Below are 24,761 nucleotides of genomic sequence, written 5' to 3' on the forward strand. Positions count from 1 at the left end.
AAATATTTTTTGGAACTATACAGTAGAAAGATCAGATTTGTATGAAATGTAATACATTTACAGTGAGTGTTAGGGAAAATAATATAGCTGAGAAAAACATACCTCTCTGATTATCTCAGTCATCTCTGAGGTGAATTGATCGCGAGGGTTACTACTTATGAGTTGTGGAACACCGAATCACAAGACGGATATATGATCTGCTTAGGTAATCTGCATTGTGGGACAAGTGAATGACATGTTTTTGGCCATTTAGACGAAACATTCTATACATTCTAAGAATTATTGAAGGGGTGGAGTTCCATTGTTTTTTTTTTTCTCTAAAGCAGAGTTCTCAATCTTAAATTTTCCATTGGAATCGCTTGCTTTTATTTTATTTTATTTTATTTTGCAATCAGCTTTCTCAGGTTGAAGTGATTACTTGCTTTTAAAAATGCTCCTGCCAGACCCTGGAGATTCTGATTTTATTGGTCAGGGCCTAGCCATCTCAGATTTTAAAAGCTCCCCAGGCGATTATATAGTGCATGGCTAAGGTTGAGAACCTCTGCCTTAAAGATTCCTAATGATGTCTATCTGATATTACTTGCTAAAAGTTTAACCATGATTCAAGTAATATTTCTCTAAATTTCAGTGCTAAGGCCTTCCCATCCTGGGCTATAATCCATTGTTCTAAGGAAACCACTAGGACCTTGGTATTGGGTTGATAAAATCTACACACTCTTCTAAATACATTTGAATCTACACAATGGATTTAAGAGAACTGAAGAACTGATCAGTCTAATAAAAGTTTTCAGAATAATTTCCCATGACAGTGAATTTATTAATTTGTTTTTTAAGTATTACTTTCTACTACGATTTAATTGCACATTCAAAATGGAAAACTTTTGCAAGAGCTTTGTAAGGCAAAATGTTAACATGAGTGTGTTCATTTTTCATTTTCCTTTTTAATAAAGCAACATAACAACATACCAATTATGGATACTAGAGCCCCTGTTGGCACACAGTTTTCCTTACTTTCATGCAGGTGAATTACTCAAAGCCAAGTGTTAGACTACCAGAGCACAACTTGCTTTAGATTTACTGAACTAAATACCCAACAGACTTTTGCTCAACATAAGCAGCATAAAACAAACGCATGCAATCTAAGGGGATCTCAGGTGAAACATTCCCTTGAGCATCAGCTGTACATTCTTGGTGCCAGGTGGTAAACGTCATTGGGGAAATAGCTGTGAATATCATTCTTTCTGTACCTGAGAAATGTCACCTTCTCAGGAATGCAATTAACTGAGTGTTCAGGAACATAAAAAAGCATGTGAAATAAACTGGTGGGTGCTGAAAATTTTCCTTTCTTCATTTCAAAATAAATAGCATGTTTATAGCAAACTAAGTAAAAGGCCTATTATTGGGTTTTGGTGAACCTGGTGTTCTCTAACTCTTGATTTGTTTCCTTTATAATCAGTAATTTCCAAGTGAATGTTAAGTAAGGGTCAGTAAGTGTGAATTACCCCGAGCTATGTGGAGTGTTGGAAAAAATAAGATCAAGGGGTCATCAAATGAAGTTCTAGTTTAAAATAAATTAATTCTAGCACAGATCAATTTGTTTAGATATTGTCCAGCCAAAAAATTCATTCCTATGACCTGAGCCAAAGTCTTCTGACTTTGTGCTTAGTTGGCCTCCTCCTTGTCCCTCCCATCCAAGAACAGCATGGACAGCTGTGACCCAAAACAGGGTGTGTCTCTGGCTATGGGACTTAGATGCCACACTCTAGATTTTCTCTCCCAACATGGCATTTGAGGTTGAGATCCACATGTTGGCTTTGCTTCCTGGGCAGCTGGGAGGTTGTACAGGGTCACAGGGCTTCTCACAGGGGTGCACTGCTTCCCCTTCCCACTGGCCTAATTTCCCTCTAGGGTAGAAGTGACACATTTCTGTTCCCCTTGCAGATTGCTCAAAAGTTTCCAAATGATCAGGTGGGTTTTTGCCTTGGACTGATGCTGTATTTTGGGGACAATTTCCACAAGGGAGAGGCACTTTACATAACCATCAGCCTTGTGTAGGCTATTATTGCAGCGTTTTTCAAAACTATTTGCCAACGAGTTGATTTTTTGAGTCTTTATGTTTGTATATACACACACACACACGCACACATGCTACAAGATGTTATTTTCTGCTTCTTTTCACTTTTAACCCACTGGTCATTCACTTGTTGACTTGACAAAGACATACTGAGTGCCTGCTCTGTTGCAGACAGTGTCTCTGGATTGACAAAATGTCTGGTCATACGACTTAGGAATATGGCAGAAGCACTTTGGAGAAGTTTCCTCTGAGATCATTTACTTTGAATGAAAAAATAAGGTGGTCATCAAGCAGTAATGTATTTTCAGGACTCAAAAAAAAAATAAGTGGGATTTTTTTTTTTTTTTTTTTTTTTTTTGAGACGTGGTCTTGCCCTCTCCCCCAGGCTGGAGTGCACTGGCGTGATCTCGGCTCACTGCAAGCTCCGCTTCCTGGGAGCCATTCTCCTGCCTCAGCCTCCCGAGTAGTTGGGACTACAGGTGCCCACCACCACGGCCGGCTAATTTTTTGTAGTTTTAGTAGAGGCTGGGTTTCACCGTGTTAGCCAGGATGGTCTCGATCTCCTGACCTCATGATATACCCGCCTTGGCCTCCCAAAGTGCTGCGATTACAGGCTTGAGCCACCGCTCCCGGCCAGAGTGGGAAAATTTTAAGATCCAGGCTCTTTTCCCAGCACAAGCCTTCTCAGTTGTGTGATTTTGAGTTAATCTGAAGGGTTTGGTATAGTTTCATTTGTTCTTGGAGTACTATAGGAATCAGGTTCCTATGCTGAAACTACACCAAACCCTTCAGATAAATGTCAAGGCTATCTTACATGTTTGTTGAATCCAGAAGATCCTATGGCTGTCATATATAAATTATCAGTGATATAATCATAAAGGATTTCTTTTTTTTTTTTTTTTTGAGACAGAGTCTTGCTCTGTAGCCCGGTTTTTTTTTTTTTTTTTTTTTTTTTTGAGACAGAGTCTTGCTCTGTAGCCCGGGCTGGAGTGCAGTGGCCGGATCTCAGCTCACTGCAAGCTCCGCCTCCCGGGTTTAGGCCATTCTCCTGCCTCAGCCTCCGGAGTAGCTGGGACTACAGGCGCCCGCCACCTCGCCCGGCTAGTTTTTTGTATTTTTAGTAGAGACGGGGTTTCACGGTGTTAGCCAGGATGGTCTCGATCTCCTGACCTCGTGATCTGCCCGTCTCGGCCTCCCAAAGTGCTGGGATTACAGGCTTGAGCCACCGCGCCCGGCCAATCATAAAGGATTTCTAACTTTTAATTTGATTTTATGATTTTTGTACTCCTCTCTGTAAATGTAGGAGATAAGAAATTGTTTTTCTCCACAAATGAAAAAAAATCTTCAATTTATAGCCCAAAGACATGTCTTTGTCTTTTAATCCCTATGCCAATATTACCCTCTTGGGGCTGTTTTCTGCCACTCTCAGGACTAGGTATTTATGTTTTCCTGAAAAAATGGTGACTCATGAGACCAACTCTTCTCATTGAAGACTCAAATGTGGTAAGATTGCTATCAATGAAACTTTCCACATGGAAACTGGTTTAAAACATTTATAATGATCAGGGAAATGCAAATCAAAACCACAATGTGATACCACTTTACTCCTGCAAGAATGGCCAAAATCAAAACATCAAAAAATAGTAAATGTTGGTATGGATATGGTAAAGGGAAACATTTCTACACTGCTGGTTGGAATGTAAACTAATACAACCACTATGGAAAACAATGTGGAGATTCCTTAAGGAACTAAAAGTAGAACTACCATTTGATCCAGCAATCCCACTACTAGATACCTACCCAGAAGAAAAGAAGTCATTATATGAAAAAGATAGTTGCACATACACATTTTTTTTTTTTTTTTTTTTTTTTTTGAGACGGTGTCTCACGCTGTTGCCCAGGCTGGAGTGCAGTGGCGCGATCTCGGCTCACTGCAAGCTCCGCCTCCCGGGTTCCCGCCATTCTCCTGCCTCAGCCTCCTGAGTAGCTGGGACTACAGGCGCCCGCCACCGCGCCCGGCTAATTTTTTGTATTTTTAGTAGAGACGGGGTTTCACTGTGGTCTCGATCTCCTGACCTTGTGATCCGCCCGCCTCGGCCTCCCAAAGTGCTGGGATTACAGGCTTGAGCCACCGCGCCCGGCCGCACATACACATTTATAGCAGCACAATTCACAATTGCAAAAATGAGGAACCAACCCAAATGCCCATCAATCAACAAGTGGATAAAGAAACCGTGATATATATATACACAATGGAATACTACTCAGCCATATAAGGGAATGAATTAACAGCATTTGCAGTGACCTGGATGAGATGGGAGACTATTATTGTAAGTGAAGTAACTCAGGAATGGAAAATCAAACATTGTATGTTCTCACTCTTAAATGGGAACTAAGCTATGAGGATGCAAAGGGATAAGAATGACACAATGGACTTTGAGGACTCAGGGTGGGAAGGGAGCAAGGTATAAAAGACTACAAATTGGGTTTAGCGTATATTGCTCGGGTAATGGGTGCACCAAAATCTCAGAAATCACAACTAAAGAACTTGGTCATGTGAACAAACACCACCTGTTCCCCAAAAACCTATGGAAATAAAAAAATTTAAAAATATACAACTGCATTATCTTATTATTTTAACACTTACTTGAATATAAGAAAAACACTTAACACTATAAAACCAACAAACTTGACAGAAAGTGATGGAAAGTCTCATGTTGAAGAGATACAGTGGTGGGCTAACTCCAGATGTTCTCAAAGGAGTTTTGAAAGAAATACTTTAATACATCCATACATATATATCAAAAAATAGACAGAAGGGAAACTAGTTAAGTAAGGTAGAAATAGAAAACGATCATACAAAATAAAACTGATTAAGCACATGTATTATCAATATATCCCTACTTTCAATCATTATGTTAAGTAAACATCTATTTTTTTAGTCATTGTCTGGGGAAAAGTGTCCTGTTGAGGCTTTGTGTTTCTCTTCCTATGCTGCACATATGTGATGTGTTGATAAAAAATTAATTTGCTAGCCAGGCACAGTGGCTTAGGCCTATGATCCTAGTACTTTGAAAGGCCAAGGCAGAAGGATCAGTTGATGCCAGGAGTTCAAGACTAATGTGGGCAATCTCTACACAAATTTAAAAAAATTAGCCAGGCATGGTGGCGTGTGCCTGTAGTCCCAGCTTAAGTCTCATATTAACTTAATTACAATGGGCAATATAGAGACTTGAAATTTTAAGCCATACATCCTCTGGAGAATATTTTTAATCTTAACACCTCAATTTTTAAAGAGAATGTTTGTTTTTGACTCAGAATGTTCTTGATGTGAACTATCAGGACTAGGTTATAGAACCCTTACATATATGAAGTCTTGAATTCTGCATGAAATTTTTAGTAGTTTAGCTGTGACTCAGCTAGAAGTAGGAGAACACTCTAAAGAGTCTGATATGGTTTGGCTCTGTGTCCCCACCCAAATCTCATGTTGAATTGTAATCCCCAGTTTTGGGGGAGGGACCTGGTGTGAGGTGATTGGATCATGGGTGCAGATTTCCACCTTGCTGTTCTTGTGATAGTGAGTGAGTTCTCATGAGATCTAGTTGTTTAAAAGTATGTAGCACCTCCCCCTTCACTCTCTCTGTCTCCTTCTCTGCCATGTGAAAATTGTGCCTGCTTCTCCTTCACCTTCTGCCATGACTGTAAGTTTCCCAAGGTATCCCCAGTCATGCCTCCTGTGGAACTGTGAATAAATTAAACCTCTTTTATTTATAAACCACCCAGTCTCAGGTATTTCTTTACAGCAATGTGAGAATGGACTAACACAGTCTGCCCTTAAAATGTTTTTTCTACTGGTTTGATCACCAATATCCATGTTTTGCTGTTTAAAGAGAAATTATTTATCAGAGCTCTAGAGCTAGAACAAAGCAAGTTTTATTAATCTGGGTTCCACCAATTAAGTCTGCAAAATTATTTATTTGTTTGGAATGGCTTTACTGTTGCATTGTTTATACAGAAAAATTTTGCTACTTTTCAAATTAGTATGCAAAAGTTTGTAGTGTCTTATTTATCTATTTAAAATCCATTTTTTTTGAGAAAAGTAAAGTTCTCAAACTTCTCAATTTAATTCTGTATTACCAGATGTTGCTAATTATGAATACGTTGTTACGCTCTCCTCTTTTTCTTCCATGTAAGTTTTAAAATATATTTTTATTATGACTCTTATTTCATCGTATTACAGTATCTAGCACATGTCTTTTCCCTCTTAGATAAGGCACGATTGAATTCGGTCTTACTCAGTTTTTTAAATCTGGAGTAGTGCTTTGCATAAATAAATATTTGTTGAGTGAATAACATTAACTCAATAACAATAAATGTTTGTGAGTGCTTTCAATAAATATTTGTTGAGTGGATAAAGGACAGAATGATGACTAGTCTCCATCTGAAGAGACTCTGAGGCAAGGGAGAGTGTGAAATGGTAACAGACTGCAACTAGGAGTCCCGAGGTGACAGTTTCACCATTAAGGGAAGAGTAGGTAGTTTGGTAGTGAAGGCAAGGAAAGTGAACTTGACTTTGCAAAAAATTAGGTTAATTCTTCCTAGGTTAATACTTCCAACTCCTAGGAAGTATTTAGAGAGTTCTGCGGTGTTTTCAGTTATCAGAATGATTGTGCGGGGTGGGGGTTGTCTGACTGCCAATTATTGGTAGGGAGACAGGAATGTTAGATGTCCCCATGTATGAGGAAGTTCCACACATAAAGAGTTTCCCAAATCTCAAACAGCCCCTGGATATTCTGCTGGATTTTCAGGCTAATGGGCCACATTTTTGTGTGATTATCTGAGCCTTGACCAGTGTTTCTCAAACTTTAATAGGCCTATGAACCACTTGGGAGACTTTGTGTAGTGAAGAGGTTTTTTTGTGTGTGTGTGTTTTTAAATTGATATATCATAGATGTATATATTTTTGAGGTACATGTGGTATTTTAATACATGTATACAATGTGGAATGATCAAGTCAGGTAATTGGGATGTCCATTAACTGCAACATTGATCCTCTCTTTGTGTTGGGAACATTACAATTCTTCTCTTCTAGCGATTTTGAAATCTACAATAAGTTATTTTTTATTATAATTTCCCTACTGTATTATTGACTATTAGAATTTATCCTTTCTATCTACTTATATTTATATAATGAAGATTCTAATTCTTCAGGTCTTATGTGGGGCCTGAGAGTCCCATATAACCAGCTCCAGGTGATGCGAACACACTGGTTCATGGGCCCCCCTCTCAGAAGGTGTGATTGAACTGACTGAGGTGAGTCCTGTGCATCTGGAGCATTGAAGGCTTCCTGGGCTGTTTTAATATGCAGTCATGGTTAACAATTACTAGCCTAGAGACTAACTCTTTTTCCATATAAACACAATGTATTTTTTACACGGTTTTATGTACAGGGAATCTTTTATGACACCATGTAAATGGATGAAAGGCTGTACTTTGATTTGTTTTGAACTGTTCCTAAGAGTTTTTCACTCTTTGGAAAGAGGAGCCCCTGATGGCAAGACCAGTCATAGTATTTGAGATGTTAATTCATTCCATCTGTATTGGTAGCTTTTGAATTCACAGTGATCCACTTACCTTGGTAAGTTTTTGATTCTTTTAATGGGGCTTCCCTAGTATAATCATGCCCAAACATTTATATATTTATATACATATCTTGATTTACTTTCTTTTTATTTCTCATTTATAATACCATTAATAATTATGTTGATTTTTTAAAAATATGTGGGCAGGGAGATTATTATCTGTCAATGTCATTTTGGGATATTAGTGGGGGAATTGGATCTGATAGAGCTGAAAACTTCTGAATCAGAATGGAGGGCAGGGGAGCGCCATCAAAGGCAGCAGACTTGAGGAAAGGGGCTTTGGGCCATAAGAGAACTGAACACAGTGTCTTCACCTGAAGGTCGGTGGATGGCTTCGTAAGTCTCATTAAAATTATGCCTTTTTTTTTTTTTTTTTTTTTTTGCTTTTAGACAGTCTCACTCTGTCACCCAGGTTGGAATGCAGTGGCACAATCTTGGCTCACTGCAACCTCTGCCTCCCCAGTTCAAGCGATTCTCATGCCTCAGCCTCCTGAGTAGCTGGAATTACAGGTGCACCACCACGCCTGGCTAGCTTTTGTATTTTTAATAGCGACAGGGTTTTGTCATGTTGGCCAGGCTGGTCTCAAACTCCTGACTTCAAGTGATCTGCCTGTTTCGGCCTCCCAGAGTGCTGGGATTATAGGCATGAGCCACTGCATCCGGCCTAAAATTACAACTTTAAATAACAAAAATTTAAATCAAACAGGAAAAAGCCCATAATCTGACTGCCTATTCAAATGAACTATTTTCATTTCTCTGTGTTTCTTATCCATGTATGTGAAAATAAAAAATAATATAATTGTAGAGTAGATATGACTTTGCATTTTTTCTATTAATATTGTGGTAAACACTTCCCTTTTAATGACTGTATTATGTTCTTAGAACAATGTCTTAACAATTTCTCTAATTAAAACTGAAAATGGTTTTAAATGTTTACAATGAATAACATTAAATATATATTTGTGTGATTAGAATTTATTTTTATAGTGGAGAGATTATTCCTTTAGGGAGAATTGACAGGAGTGAGATCACATGGTCAACACCTATGAATATTTTTATGGTTCTAAAATGTGTTGCCACATAACTTGCTGGAAGGGCTATACCAAATGCAAGTTGGCTTTTAAAGGTCAAACTTATTTTGATACAAGATCAACATATGTGCCACATTAACTAACCATTTATCAACTGGTGAGAAATAAAATTATCATTTCTTAACATACAGAATAAGAATATAATTCAGGAATTGTGCCAACGTCTTCATGTTATGAATGGGCCAGGCAATCACAAACCTCAGTTCTTTTCATTTTGGTCATAATTTTTTTTTTTTAATTGTGATGTAGTCTTGCTCTGTCGTCCAGCCTGGAGTGCAGTGGCATGATTTCAGCTCACTGCAACCTCTGCCTCCTGGTTTCAAGCGATTCTCCTGCCTTGGCCTCCTGAGTAGCTGGGATTATAGCACCCGCCCCCACACCTGGCTAATTTTTCGATTTTTATTAGAGATGGGGTTTCACCATGTTGATCAGGCTGGTCTTGAATTCCTGACCTCAAGTGATCTGCCTGCCTCGGCCTCCTAAAGTGCTGGGATTCAGGTGTGAGCCATCATGCCTGGCCCTTTGGTCATAATTTTAAAGTAGATCCCCTCTTCTCTAAGGCACATTTTGGACACACTGTGACCCAAGCCTCAGGTATGATTGTTTCCATCCTTCTTTTTGCCACAGCATACGTGAGAGGGCTGAGGCTGTAATTTTACTTGTGTATATGCATGTTAGGCCTCAATTTACTTCATAATCTACAACACTTGAGAGGATTAAAAATGAAGATTATGGCCGGTGAGATGGCTCATGCCTGTAATCCCAGCACTTTGGGAGGCTGAGGTAGGAAGGTTGCTTGAGCCCAGAAGTCTGAGACAGCCTGGGCAACATGGCGATTGCCATCTTCACAAAATATTTTTAAAATGAGCCAGGTGGCATGCGCCTGTAGTCCTAGCTACTTGGAAGGCTGAGGCGGGAGGAGACCTTGAGGGGTTGAGGCTGCCATGGGCTGTGATTTTACCACTGCATTTCAGCTTGGACCACAGAATGAGACCTTGTTTCAAGAAAAAAAAAAAAAAAAAAAGAATGAAAATTACACCTGTGAGAGGTGACAACATGCTAGCAGCCCCCCATCAAGTCCAGCAGGCGCTGGCTGGCCGCGCCAAGTGCGGGCCGCTGAGCCCGCCGCCACCTGTAACACAGGCTGGCCGCGTGCAGCCCGAGCTCCTTGGCTCAGCCAAGAGGTGAAGGAAAAGTGGAAGCTGGTTCCAGACAAACCAAAGCTCCCAACTCTGAAAAGTCGGGGGTTGTTAGAGAGCCCTTTCCCAGAAAGCCTGACACCAGAGTCTTTAGTCCCGGGCTGCACTAGTCGTCTTTAACTGGCCGAGAAGTGCCCGGTATTAGCCCCTGAATTCTAAGGAAAAATAGGACAGAATAGCAAGTGAAAGGGGTCCGATGGTACTCACTGCTTGGCGACAGGCGATAGTCTCACCGCTTGGTGATAGGCAATAGTCTCACCGCTTGGCGATAGGCGATAGTCCCATCTATCCTATCTATCCTGACCCTTGCCCCCTGGGTCCTAATGCCTGCCAGATAAACTTCCTCTAGCCTCTTTTCTCTGAGGCTAGTCTGGCTTCTAAAAATCACTCCCTGTCTCTGGTGCTTTTCTAGTTTCTCCTATAGGAATGATTTCCAGTATAAACTCCAGGACTCTGTTACCTTCCTTAGGCACCCAGGCTCACCAATTAGAAAGACATAATTTTTGCCCAAAGCCCCGTCGTAGGGGGGACTACCTGGAATTTTAGGATCCCTCCTCAGATGAACAGGCCTAATGAAAGCGATTCCTGAAGCTAGGATATGGGGAGCATCAGAAATTGTATCCTTCCTGTTCATATAAGTGAGGACAAAAGGTGTCACTCTTCCAACCCTGGAGATCCCTTCCCACCCTCAGGGTATGGCCCTCCACTTCGTTTTTGGGGCATAACATCTTTATAGGACACAGGTAAGATCCCGATACCAACAGGAGAGTGCTTAGGACTCTAACAGGTTTTTGATAATGCGCCTGTAAGGGCCACTAAATCCAACCTTCCTCGGTCCTCCTTGTGGAGGAAAACTAGTGTTTCTGCTGCTGCGTCGGTGAGTGCAACTATTCTGATCAGCAGGGTCCAGGGACTGTTGTGGGTTCTTGGGCAGAGGGAGAAACAAAACAAACCAAAACCACGAGAGGTTTGTCTTTCAGATGGGAAACACTCAGGCATCAACATGCTCACCCTTGAAATGCATCCTAAGCCATTGGGACCAATTTGACCCACAAGCCCTGAAAAAGCGGTGGCTCATTTTTTTCTGCACTAAGGCCCGGCCCCAATATTCGCTCTCTGATGGGGAAAAATGGCCACCTGAGGGAAGTATAAATTACAATACTATCCTGCAGCTTGACCTTTTCTGTAAGAGGGAAGGCAAATGGGGTGAAATACCTTATGTCCAAGCTTTCTTTTCATTGAAGGAGAATACACAACTATGCAAAGCTTGCAATTTACATCCCACAGGAGGACCTTTCAGTTTACCCCCATATCCTAACCTCCCTATAGCTCCCCTTCCTATTAATGAGAAGCCTCCTCTAATCTCCCCCACCTGGAAGGAAACAAGCAAAGAAATCTCCAAAGGATCACAAAAACCCCCAGGCTATCGGTTATGTCCCCTTCAAGCTGTAGGGGGAGGGGAATTTGGCCCAACCCGGGTACATGTCCCCTTCTTCCTCTTTGATTTAAAGCAGATAAGGCAGACCTGGGGAAGTTTTCAGATGATCCTGATAGGTACATAGATGTCCTACAGGGTCTAGGGCAAACCCTAGACCTCGCTTGGAGAGATGTCATGCTACTGTTAGATCAAACCCTGGCTTTTAATGAAGAGAGTGCAGGTTTGGCTGCAGCCCGAGAGTTTGGAGATACCTGGTATCTTAGTCAAGTAAATGATAGAATGACAGCTGAAGAAAGGGACAAATTCCCTACCGATTAGCAAGCCATCCCCAGTATGGATCCCCACTGGGACCTTGACTCAGCTCATGGGGACTGGAGTCGTAAACATCTGTTGACTTGTGTTCTAGAAGGACTAAGGAGAATTAGGAAAAAGCCCGTGAATTATTCAATGATGTCCACCATAACTCAGGGAAAGGAAGAAAATCTTTCTGCCTTTCTTGAGTGGCTATAGGAGGCCTTAAGAAAATATCTCCCCTGTCACTCAACTCACTCGAAGGTCAATTGATTCTAAAAGATAAGTTTATTACCTAATCAGCTGCAAATATCAGGGGAGAGCTCCAAAAGCAAGCCCTGGGCCCTGAACAAAATCTGGAGGCATATTAAACCTGGCAACCTCAGTGTTCTATAATAGGGACCAAGGGGAACAGGCCCAAAAGGAAAAGCGAGATCAGAGAAAGGCCGCAGCCTTAGTCATGGCCCTCAGACAAGCAAACCTTGGTGGTACAGAGAGGACAGAAAATGGAGCAGGTCAATCAACCTGTAGGACTTGTTATCAGTGTGGTTCACAAGGACACTTTAAAAAAGATTGTCCAATGAAAAACAAGCCGCCCCCTTGTCCATGTCCGCTATGCCGAGGCAATCACTGGAAGGTGCACTGCACCAGAGTGCAGTGGTTCTCTGGATCAGAAGGCCCCAACCAGACGATCCAACAGGACTGAGGGTGCCCGGGGCAAGCGCCAGCTCATGTCGTCACCCTCACTGAGCCCCGGGTATGCTTAACCATTGAGGGCCAGGAAATTGACTTCCTCCTGGACACTGGCACAGCCTTCTCAGTGTTAATCTCCTGTCCTGGATGACTGTCCTCAAGGTCCATTACCATCCAAGGAATCCTGGGACAGCCTGTAACCAGGTATTTCTCCCACCTCCTCAGTTGTAATTGGGAGACTTTGCTCTTTGCACATGACTTTCTTGTTATGCCTGAAAGTCCCACACCCTTATTAAGGAGGGATATATTAGCCAAGGCTGGAGCTATTATCTACATGAACATGGGGAACAAGTTACCCATTTGTTGTCCCCTACTTGAAGAGGGAATCAACCCTGAAGTCTGGGCATTGGAAGGACAATTTGGAAGGGCAGAAAATGCCCGCCCAGTCCAAATCAGGCTAAAAGACCCCACCACTTTTCCTTATCAAAGACAATATCGCTTAAGGCCTGAAGCTCATAAAGGATTACAGGATATTGTTAAACATTTAAAAGCTCAAGTCTTAGTAAGGAAATGCAGCAGTCCCTACAACACCCCAATTCTAGGAGTGCAAAAACCAAATGGTCAGTGGACACTAATGCAAGATCTTAGCCTCATCAATGAGGCAGTAATTCCTCTATATCCAGTTGTACCCAACCCCTATACCCTGCTCTCTCAAATGCCAGAAGGAGCAGAATGGTTCACTGTTCTGGACCTCAAGGATGCCTTCTTCTGTATTCCCCTGCACTCTGACTCCCAGTTTCTCTTTGCCTTTGAGGATCTCACAGACTACATGTCCCAACTTACGTGGATTGCCTTGCCCCAAGGGTTTAGGGATATCCCTCATCTGTTTGGTCAGGCACTGGCCCAAGATCTAGGCCACTTCTCAAGTCCAGGCACTCTGGTCCTTCAGTATGTGGATGATTTACTTTTGGCTACCAGTTCAGAAGCCTCGTGCCAGCAGGCTACTCTAGATCTCTTGAACTTTCTAGATAATCAAGGGTACAAGGTGTCTATGTCGAAGGCCTAGCTTTGCCTACAGCAGGTCAAATATCTAGGCCTAATCTTAGCCAGGGGAACCAGGGCCCTCAGCAAGAAATGAATACAGCCTATACTGGCTTATCCTTGCCCTAAGATGTTAAAACAGTTGCAGGGGTTCCTTGGAATCACTGGCTTTTGCCGACTATGGATCCCCAGATACAGCAAGATAGCCAGGCCCCTCTATACTCTAATCAAGGAGACCCAGAGAGCAAATATTCATCTAGTAGAATGGGAACCAGAGGCAGAAACAGCCTTGAAAACCTTAGAGCAAGCCCTTGTACAAGCTCCAGGTTTAAGCCTTCCGACAGGACAAAACTTCTCTTTATACGTCACAGACAGAGCAGGAACAGCTCTTGGAGTCCTTACTCAGACTTGTGGGACAACCCCACAACCAGTGGCATACCTAAGTAAGGAAATCGATGTAGTAGCAAAAGACTGGCCTCACTGTTTACAGGTAGTTGTGGCAATGGCCATCTTAGTGTCAGAGGCTATCAAAATAATGCAAGGAAAGGGTCTCATTGTGTGGACTCCTCATGATATAAATGGCATACTAGGTGTCAAAGGAAGTTTATGGCTATCAGACAACCAACTACTTAGATACCAGGCGCTACTCCTTGAGGGTTCGGTGCTTCAAATACATACGTGCGTGGCCATCAACCCTGCCACTTTTCTCCCAGAGGATGGGGAACCAATCAAGCATGACTGCCAGCAAATTACAGTCCAGACTTACGCCGCCCGAGATGATCTCTTAGAAATACCCTTAGCTAATCCTGACCTTAACCTATATACTGATGGAAGTTCATTTGTGGAGAATGGGATACGAAGGGCAGATTATGCCATAGTTAGTGATGTAACTGTACTTGAAAGTAAGCCTCTTCCTCCAGGGACCAGTGCCCAGTTAGCAGAACTAGTGGCATTTACCCAAGCCTTAGAACTGGGAAAGGGAAAAAGAATAAACATGTATACAGATAGCAAGTATGCTTATCTAATCCTACATGCCCATGCTACAATATGGAAAGAAAGGGAGTTCCTAACCTCTGGGGGAACCCCCATTAAATACTACAAGGAAATTATGGAGTTATTGCATGCAGTGCAAAAACCCAAGGAGGTGGCAGTCTTACACTGCCAAAGTCATCAGAAAGGGGAAGGAGAGGGGAGAACAGCAGCATAAACTGCTAGCAGAGGCAGGGAAAGACCAGCAAGAAGGAAAGAGGGAAAGAGACAGAAAGTCAGAGAGACAGAAGGAAAGAGAGGAAGAGACAAAGGAGCCAAAGAGAGAGAGAGAGAGAGAGATAGAAGTAGTCAAGGAAAAACAGTGTACCCTATTCCTTTGAAAGCCAGGGTAGATTTAAAGCCTATAATTGATAATTGAAGGTCTTCTCTGTAACCCTGTAACACTATAATACCACCTTGTTGTCAGTGCAAACAAGGGCATAGCCCGAAATCACTGAGGCCACTGACAACCCATAGCCTTCCTATCAAAAATTCTTAACCCAGCAGGTTTTCCTAACAGGAGATCTAAATCTTCATTGCCATACAAAGGTTCAACCAGACATAGGAGGAACTCCCTTCAGGACAGGACGATGATAGATGGTTCCTCCCGGTGATTAAGGAAAAAGACACAATGGGTATTCAGTAAGTGATAAGGAAACCCTTATAGAAGCAGAGTTAGGAAAATTGCCTAACAATTGGTCTGCTCAAACGTGTGAGCTGTTTGCATTCAGCCAAGTTATATTCTTCTTATGTGGAACATCCGACCTATATCTGCCTCCTCACTAACTGAACAGACACCTGCACCTTAGTCTTTCTAAGTCCCAACATTAACATTGCCCCAGGAAATCAGACCTTATCAGTACGCCTCAAAGCTCAAGTCCCTCAGCGCAGAGTCATACAACTAATACCCCTACTTATAGGCTTAGGAATGACTACTGCTACAGGAACCGGAATAGCCAGTTTATCTACTTCATTATCCTCAAAGGATTTCTCAGACAGTTTGCAAGAAATAATGAAATCTATCCTTACTCTACAATCCCAAATAGATTCTTTAGCAGCAGTGACTCTCCAAACCCGCCGAGTCCTAGACCACCTCACTGCTGAGAAAGGAGGACTCTGTATCTTCTTAGGGGAAGAGTGTTTTTTTTACACTAACCAGTCAGGGATAGTATGAGATGCCACCTGGCATTTACAGGAAAAGGCTTCTGAAATCAGACGTCTTTCAAACTCTTATACCAACTTCTAGAGTTGGGCAGCATGTCTTCTCCCCTTTCTAGGTCCCATGGCAGCCATCTTGCTGTTACTCGCCTTTGGACCCTGTATTTTTAACCTTCCTGTCAAATTCGTTTCCTCTAGAATTGAGGCCATCAAGCTACGGATGGTCTTACAAATGGAGCTCCAAATGAGCTCAACCAACAACTTCTACTGAGGATCCCTGGACTGACCCGCTGGCCCTTCCACTGGCCTAAAGAGTTTCCCTCTGGAGGACACTACAACTGCAGGGCCCCTTCTTTGCTCCTATCCAGCAGGAAGTAGCTAGAGCGGTCATCGGTCAAATTCCCAACAGCAGTTGGGGTGTCCTATTTAGAGGGGGGATTGAGAGGTGACAACGTGCTAGCAGCCCTTGCTCACTCTTGGCACCTCCTTGGCTTCAGCGTCCACTCTAGGGGAGCCCTTTGGCCCTCCGCTGTGCTATGGGGGCCCTCTCTCAGGCTGGCCAAGGCTGGAACTGGCTCCCTCTGCTCCTGGGAAGGTGTGGAGGGAGAGGCGTGGGCAGGAGCCGGGGCTGTGTGTGGTGCTCATAGGCAGGTGCGGGTTCCAGGTGGGCATGGGCTCGGTGGGCCCTGCACTTGGCATGGCTGGCTGGGGCCTGCTGGGCTTGACTGGGGGACGAGCTCCCTCTGGGCTGCCAGAGTGCCCAGGCTAGGTGTGGCAAAGTCCCATGGTGAGTGCCTGTGAGAGGTGAAGCCAGCTGGGCTTCTGGGATGGGTGGGGACTTGGAGAATTTTTCTGTCTAGCTAAAGGATTGTAAATGCACCAGTCAGCACTCTGTGTCTAGCTAAAGGTTTGTAAATACACCTGTCAGCACTCTGTGTGTAGCTAATCGGGCCAGGACTTGGAGAACTTTTGTGTCTAGCTAAAGGATTGTAAACACACCAATCAGCATTCTGTATCTAGCTAAAGGTTTGTAAATACACCAATTAGCACTCGGTCAAAACGGACCGATCAGCTCTCTGTAAAATGGACCAATCAGCTTTCTGTAAAATGGACCAATCAGCAGGATGTGGGTGGTGCCAGATAAGGGAATAAAAGCAGATGACCTGCGCCAGCAGCGGCCCACTCTGTGGAAGCTTTGTTCTTTTGCTCTTGGCAACAGGTCTTGCCGCTACTCACTCTTTGGGTCAGTGCCGCCTTTATGAGCTGTAACACTCACCGAAAAGGTCTGCAGCTTCACTCCTGAAGCCAGTGAGGCCACGAACCCACCGGGAAGGACGAACTACTTCGGATGGAAGGAACGAACAACTCCGAATATGCCACCTTTATGAACTGTAACACCGCAAAGGTCTGCAGCTTCATTCCTGAAGTCAGAGAGACCATGAACCCACCAGAAAAAAGAAACTTTGGACACATCTAAACATCTGAAGGAAAAAACTCCAGACACACCATCTTTAAGAACTGTAACACTCACCCCGAGGGTCCGCGGCTTCATTCTTGAAGTCAGCGAGTCCAGGAACCCACCAATTCCGGACACAACTGGTTCCCAAACTTCTTGGAAACAACATAATTTTCGTCTTAATAAATAAAGCAGTCAGACTCTGAGGTATAGTTCAAAAAATACCTTACATAAGCGATTTCATCTGCACAGTGCCAGAGTTGCATTATTTTATTATTCTTGATTTAGCAGATGCATTTCATGAAATGGCTAAAATATATATGTGAAAGCACTTAGGGGAATTGGAGCCATAAGTGACCTCAGAGAGAGTAGACCCTTTCCATGACATTGATTCAAATCAGGTGGCAGGATCTGAGATCTGGCATTTTTAAAGTTGCCTCAGGATGACTTTTAATCTTAGCAAAAATGGCTAAATCCCTTTCTTCTCCCTCCAAAATACTTAAAATCTCAGGTGAAGGGCGCACCAAAATCTCACAAATCACCACTAAAGAGAACACAAAAAATACTAACCACAAAAGAAAAAAAATGATAAATTGAACTTTATCAAAATTAAAATCACCTGCTTATCAAAAGACACTATGGTCCTAGCCAGAGCAATCAGACGAGAGAAAGAAATAAAGGGCATCCAAATCAGTAAAGAAGAAGTCAAACTCTTGCTGCTTGCTCATGACATGATCCTGTACCTAGAAAACCTTAATGACTCATCCAAAAAGCTCCTAGGACTGGTAAATGAATTCAGCAAAGTTTCAGGATACAAAATTAATATACGCAAATCAGTAGCCCTGTTATACACCAACAGCGGCCAAGCTGAGACTCAAATCAAAAACTCAACCCCTTTTACAATAGCTTGAAAAAATACAATACATAGGAATATACTTAACCAAGAAGGTGAAAGACTTCTACAAGGAAAACTACAAGACACTGCTGAAAGAAATCATAGATGACACAAACAAATGGAAATAAAACTCCTGCTCATGGAGGGGTAGAATCAATATTGTGAAAATGACCATACTGCCAAAAACAATCTACAAATTCAATGCAATTCCCATCAAAATACAACAGTCATTTTTCACAGAACTAGAAAAAACAATTATGAAATTCGTATGAAACCAAAAAAGAGTCCACATAGCCAAAGCAAGACTGGGCAAAAAGAACAAATCAGGAGGCATCACATTACCTGATTTGAAACTGTACCATAAGGCCATGGTCACCAAACAGCATGGTACTGGTATAAAAACAGGCACACAGACCAATGGAACAGAATAGAGAGCCCAGAAATAAACCCAAATACTTACAGTCAACTGATCTTCGACAAAGCAAACAAAAACATAAAGTGGGGAAAGGACATCCTATTCAACAAATGGTGCTAGGACAATTAGCAAGCCACATGCAAAAGAATGAAACTGGATCCTCATCTCTCATCTGATACAAAAATCAAGTCAAGATGATCAAAGACTTAAATCTAAGATCTCAAACCATAAGAATTCTAGAAGATAACATTGGAAAAACCCTTCTAGACATTGGTTTAGGCAAAGACTTCATGACCAAGAATGCAAAAGCAAATGGAACAAAAACAAAGGTAAATAAATGAGACTTAACTAAACTAAAAAGCTTCTGCACAGCAAAAGAAATAATTGGCAGAGTAAATAGACAACCCACAGAGTGGGAGAAAACCTTCACAATCTATACATCCAACAAGGACTAATATCCAGAATCTGCAAGGAACTCAAGCAAATCAGCAAGAAGAGAAAGAACAAACAAACAAACAAACAACTCCATCAAAAAGTGAGCTAAGGACATGAATAGACAATTCTAAAAAGATAATATATAAATGGCCAACAAACATATGAAAAAATGCTCTACATCTCTAATTGTCAGGGAAATGCAAATCAAAACCACAATGAGATACCACCTTACTCCTATAAGAATGGCCATAAAAAAAAATACTAGATATTGGAGTGGATATTGTGAAAAGGGAACATTTTTATGCCGTTGGTGAGAATGTAATCCGTGGAAAACAGTGTGGAGGTTCTTTAAAGAACTAAAAGTAAGTCTACCATTTCATGTAGCAATTCCACTCCTGGATATCTACCCAGAGGAAAAGAAGTCATTATACGAAAAAGACACTTGTACACAAATGCTCGTAGCAGCACAATTTGCAATTGTAAAAATATGGAACCAGCCAAGTGCCCATCAATCAACAAGTGGATAAAGAAAATGTGGTACATATATACCATGGAATACTATTCAGCCATAAAAAGGAACGAAATAATGGCATTTGCAACAACAACCTGGGTGTAATTGAAAACCATTATTTTAAGTGAAGTAACTCAGAAATGGAAAACCAAACATCGTACATTCTCACTCATAAGTGGGAGCTAAGCTATGAGGACACAAAGGCATAAGAACGATACAATGGACTTTGGGGACTTGGGGGAAAGTGTGGGAAGGATATGAGGGATAAAAGACTACACATTGGCTACAGTGTACACTGCTCGGGTGCACCAGAATCTCAGAAATCACCACTAAAGAACTTATTCATGTAACCAAACACCATCTGTTCCCCAAAAACCTATTGGAAAAAAAAAAAAAGACACTATGAAGAAAATAAATAGAGGCAGGTGTGGCGGCTTATGCGTGTAATAACAACAGTTTGGGAGGCCAAGGTGGGAGGATTGCTTGAAGCCAGGCATTTGAGACCAGCCTGGGCAACATAGTGAGACCGCCATCGCTACAAAAAATAAAAATACTAGCCAGACGTGCTGGTGTGCACCTATAATCCTAGCTACTTGAGGGACTGAGGCAAGAGGATTGCTTGAGCCCAGAAATTTGATGTTACAATGAGCTATGATTGTGCCACTGTACTCTAGCCTAGGCAATAGAGTGAGACCTTTTCTGAAAAAAAGAAAAAGAAAAAGAAAAAGAAAGGAATAAATAAGTCCCAAACTAGAAAAAATATTTGTAACACAAAGATTTGACAAAGACTTTGAATATAGATTATATATAAAGAACTTCTAGGCCGGGCGCCGTGGCTCAAGCCTGTAATCCCAGCACTTTGGGAGGCCGAGGCGGGTGGATCACGAGGTCAGGAGATCGAGACCATCCTGGCTAACATGGTGAAACCCCGTCTCTACTAAAAATACAAAAAACTAGCCGGGCGTGGTGGCGGGCACCTGTAGTCCCAGCTACTCGGAGGCTGAGGCGGGAGAATGGCGTGAACCCGGGAGGCGGAGCTTGCAGTGAGCCGAGATCGCGCCACTGCACTCCAGCCTGGGCGACACAGCGAGACTCCGTCTCAAAAAAAAAAAAAAAAAAAAAAAAAAAAGAACTTCTACAAATCAATAATGAAACTTCAAACAATACAATAAACATAGGCAAAAGGTTTGAACAGATGTCTCACAAAAGAGGATATATGAATGATCAATTAACACACAAAAAAGTTGGTCAATACCGTTAGTCATTAGGAAAAGGCAAATTAAAATTGCAAAGTGTTATGTCACATGTACAAAAATGGTTAAAATTTAAAAGACTAACAATACCAAATGTGGGTGAGGACATGGAACAATGGATCTCACATACATTGCTGGGGAGAGTATAAAATTGAACAATCCCTTTGGAAAAATATTTGGCAGTTTCTTATGAAGTTAAACACATATCTACTCTATGAACTAGTAATTAGGTATTAACTGTTGAGAAATGAAAACATTCATTGAGCCAAACCTGGAAATGATCCAAAGGTTCATGAACAAGAGAATAGATAAACAAATTGTACTATGTTCATACAAAAATACTTCCCCACAATAAAAAAGAATAAAGTACTAATATGCACAACCTCCGTGAGTCTCAAAAACATTATGTTAAACAAAGAAGCTAGATCCAAAGTTGAATGTACTGTATGATTACATTTATATAAAGTTCAAGAACAGACAAAACTAATCTATGATGAGAGAAATAAGAGCAATGGTTACCTATGAGTGGGATTCACTGGAAGGAGTATATGGAAAATTTTGATGATAAAGGAAATGCTCTATGCTTGGAAATTTCTAGCAAAAATGGTGTTTTTAAAAAGACAGTTTGAGGCATTGATGAAGTGTATATATACATTTATCACAACTAATCAGATTGTACACTTAAGATCTGTTCACTTTATATAAATTTTACTTTAATGAAAATGAAAAAGAATGCATCTTGATTAGAAGTCAGGCTGGGAAAACCAAAGGAAAGCAACTTAATTTATGTTATTTCTCTGGTATTTAAAATTGAAATAATCCATATGTCACCAACTCAAATATTTTCTCTCCACCATCTATTTTATACATCTTTCCAGTTTTGAATGGCAAGCAAAGAGGATACTAATTCACAGATTTTTTTGTTTTGTTTTGTTTGTTTATTTGTTTTTTTAGTAGAGACAGAGTTTCACCATATTGGCCAGGCTGGTCTCGAACTTCTGACCTTGTGATCCTCCCGTCTCGGCCTCCCAAAATGCTGGGATTACAGTTGTGAGCCACTATGCCTGGCCGATTTTATTTTTTACATTCAATACTTATTCCAGTTCTTAGTCTTTTCCTACCACAGATTTCATTTGTTATTTCTACATTTAGTTTCTCCCAGATTCAAGCAATTCTCCTGCCTCACCCTCCCGAGTAGCTGGGATTACAGGCACCTGCCACCACACCCAACTAATTTTTGTATTTTTAGTAAAGATGAGGTTTTACCATATTAGTCAGGCTGGTCTCGAATCCCTGGCCTCAGGTGATCCAACTACCTTGGCCTTCCAAAGTGCTGGGATTACAGGTATTAGCCACCATGCCCAGCCTGATTCACAGTTTTATACATATAATAAGAGCTGCAACCAGTGGTTTGCATTTTCATTACTTCCAGGAAGTAGTGTTTCATTATATGCAGTTTACAGTATCTCTAGTTCTCTTGTCAAGCCTTGTAGACCACTTGAACTGCTCTTCATTTAATGGTACTGTACTTCTTATAGGTTGAGCAGAATTGAAGGCTGGGGAAAGATTGTTTTGGGAATGATTGAAAATCCAGATTTCTTTCCCTAAACCTTTACATTTTTAGAAACTAAAATACCTGGGAGAATGATGAAGAGTCATGCTGTAATTAAGGAAGCAATTTGTTGACGGTGTGGTGGTGGCAATGATCAGTAAGAGGTGCTGAGCACAGTAAATACATAACCGAGGAAAATTAGGTGCCCTGTGCTTCAATGAGGAAATTTCATCTGAAAAGTTAGAATTTTATGACTAGCACACATAAATACGTGTCCCAATAGTCCCTTCCAGCTACTGCTGTACACTCACACTTATAACCATTCAGAGCTATCTCCTTGCTATTAATGTCTAACTTTCTTACTGACCTGCCAGCAGGGTTCCCCCACCCAGCTGTGTCCCTTCAGGATCTAAGGAACTATTAAATAAGAAAAAAAGCCGGGCGCGGTGGCTCAAGCCTGTAATCCCAGCACTTTGGGAGGCCGAGACGGGCGGATCACGAGGTCAGGAGATCGAGACCATCCTGGCTAACACGGTGAAACCCCGTCTCTACTAAAAAATACAAAAAACTAGCCGGGCGAGGTGGCGGGCGCCTGTAGTCCCAGCTACTCGGGAGGCTGAGGCCGGAGAATGGCGTAAACCCGGGAGGCGGAGCTTGCAGTGAGCCGAGATCGCGCCACTGCACTCCAGCCTGGGTGACAGAGCCAGACTCCGTCTCAAAAAAAAAAAAAAAAAAAAGAAAAAAAAATTTTGTCCATTCCTGTTCCACATCCTGTCAGCATGACCCTTCTCCTTCTTCATGTCCTTCTGAGGCATCCTAATTACTCCACAGAGCTTCACACTGCATGCTGTAGTCCAAAGTACATTAAAGCTCCCCTCCTTCTTTCCTGACACCTAGTATATGACCAGTCACATACTTGGCGACTTGTCATTCATTAGCTCATACTCATATACTCTCTGTTGTTGCTGTTAATCAACCTCAGCAAGCTCTTGATGTTAAGGACCATGGCTTCTGTTTTTTGTACTCCAGACGGTACCCTATAACATATAGCTGTTTAATTAGTGAATCAATTAGTTAACTTTAACTCAATTCCAGAAATAAAAACATATTTGGCAGCTCAAACCCATAAGTTATAATGCATTTCGTGTCAACTTTAAAATAGTTTATTTCAACCTTTCTAGAGTGCAAGAAAGGTTCAGTTTTATCTAGAAGTAGGAATATAAACTTATTATATATTTATTTATTTGAGATGGAGTCTCGCCGTGTCACCCAGGCTGGAGTGCAGTGGTGCAATATCGGCTTACTGCAACCTCTGCCTCCCAGGTTCAAGCGATTCTCCTGCGTCAGCCTCACGAGTAGCTGGGACTACAGGCGCGTGCCACCATGCCCGGCTAATTTTTTGTATTTTTAGTAGAGACAGGGTTTCACTGTGTTAGCCAGATTAGTCTCGATCTCCCGACATTGTGATCCGCCAGCCTTGGCCTCCCAACGTGCTGGGATTACAGGCGTGAGCCACCGTGTCTGACCAGAATATAAACTTATTAAATATCTCCGGAAATCCTTCCTAGTTGGGCAGCTCTGTCTTATGATTTTGCTCTCCGGGCAACTGTAGATGATGAATTAGCTGGGATTGATTTTCATCATCAGTCATCAGCCATAGCATCTGCTATACCTCTGTTGACTCTATCATCTCCTAGGGGGCTTGTACTCAACGTTAATGACAACATTAGCCCAGGTGACATGTGATTAAGAAAGCAAACCTTTTTCCAACCAAAAATAATATGAGAGATTCTAAATCCAAGCAGAACAGAGTTGTGGATCATTTCATGTTAGTCTTCATATTCTCTCCAATCCAGTCGACTGACACAGCTTGATGCTTGACTGTCCTCTAAGCCCCTTCCATTGCTGTCAGAAAGCAATGGAATATTCCACACATCTACCCAAAGGACTTCTCTTTCCCGGCTCCCCAGGGTCTGTTTCTCCTGTGAGGGTTCAGAGCTGCCTGGCAGAGGCTGGCTGAAATAGGAGAAATCCTGACTTTCAGAAAAGTGACCTAGTCTTTGGAGAATAATCAGGACATACTTAAGTATGAGTAAAAGGCATAGAGTTATTTTGTTCTCCTCTGTAATGGGGTGTTCACTAGTGTGACAGTTGTTTTTGTGACTATTGATTTACGTACATTTTGACTAGCACTTGGAACACTACATCAGCATAACTTAAATGAAAGTCCATTTTCCAGGATGGAGTGAACTGGCAGAAATTTCCATTGTGCATCAAATCTGCTATAAATTGTTTGCCTTCTGGGTATTTTTGGGCCCTAGTTGTACTCCTGAAGAAATAACCGCTGTTGCTCCAAGTAGAAAGTGGTTGAGGAGACAGCTAACAGATACATCTAGTTCTTATTTTCTATCACAGAGATGTGAAAAAAAATCCCAATTTATCTGAGAAGGAACAGCATTCCTCTGTGCTGGATTTCCAGTGCTTCCCAGCTTTTGCACTGTTAGCTTATTTTTTCCAACGGCCCTGTAATAACAATCCACTCCTTTCCCTGCACTCCTGGCCTCTCGTGATGTTTTATCATGCTCATG

General features: G+C 41.8%; 1 long non-coding RNA gene across 3 annotated transcripts in view; it reads right to left on the reverse strand.

Moving 5' to 3' along the window:
- Positions 1-10,266, reverse strand: part of LOC102119106 (uncharacterized) — an 80,763-nt gene extending 70,497 nt beyond the window's left edge. For all 3 annotated transcript variants that reach the window (XR_277312.4, XR_012435019.1, XR_012435018.1), the window contains exon 1: positions 10,214-10,266. This is a non-coding gene — a long non-coding RNA (uncharacterized lncRNA). The remainder of the gene's footprint in view (positions 1-10,213) is intronic.
- Positions 10,267-24,761: the final 14,495 nt, after the last annotated feature.

This window comes from Macaca fascicularis, chromosome 5 (genome assembly GCF_037993035.2).
Source record: "Macaca fascicularis isolate 582-1 chromosome 5, T2T-MFA8v1.1".
Classification (NCBI taxonomy): Eukaryota; Metazoa; Chordata; class Mammalia; order Primates; family Cercopithecidae; genus Macaca; species Macaca fascicularis.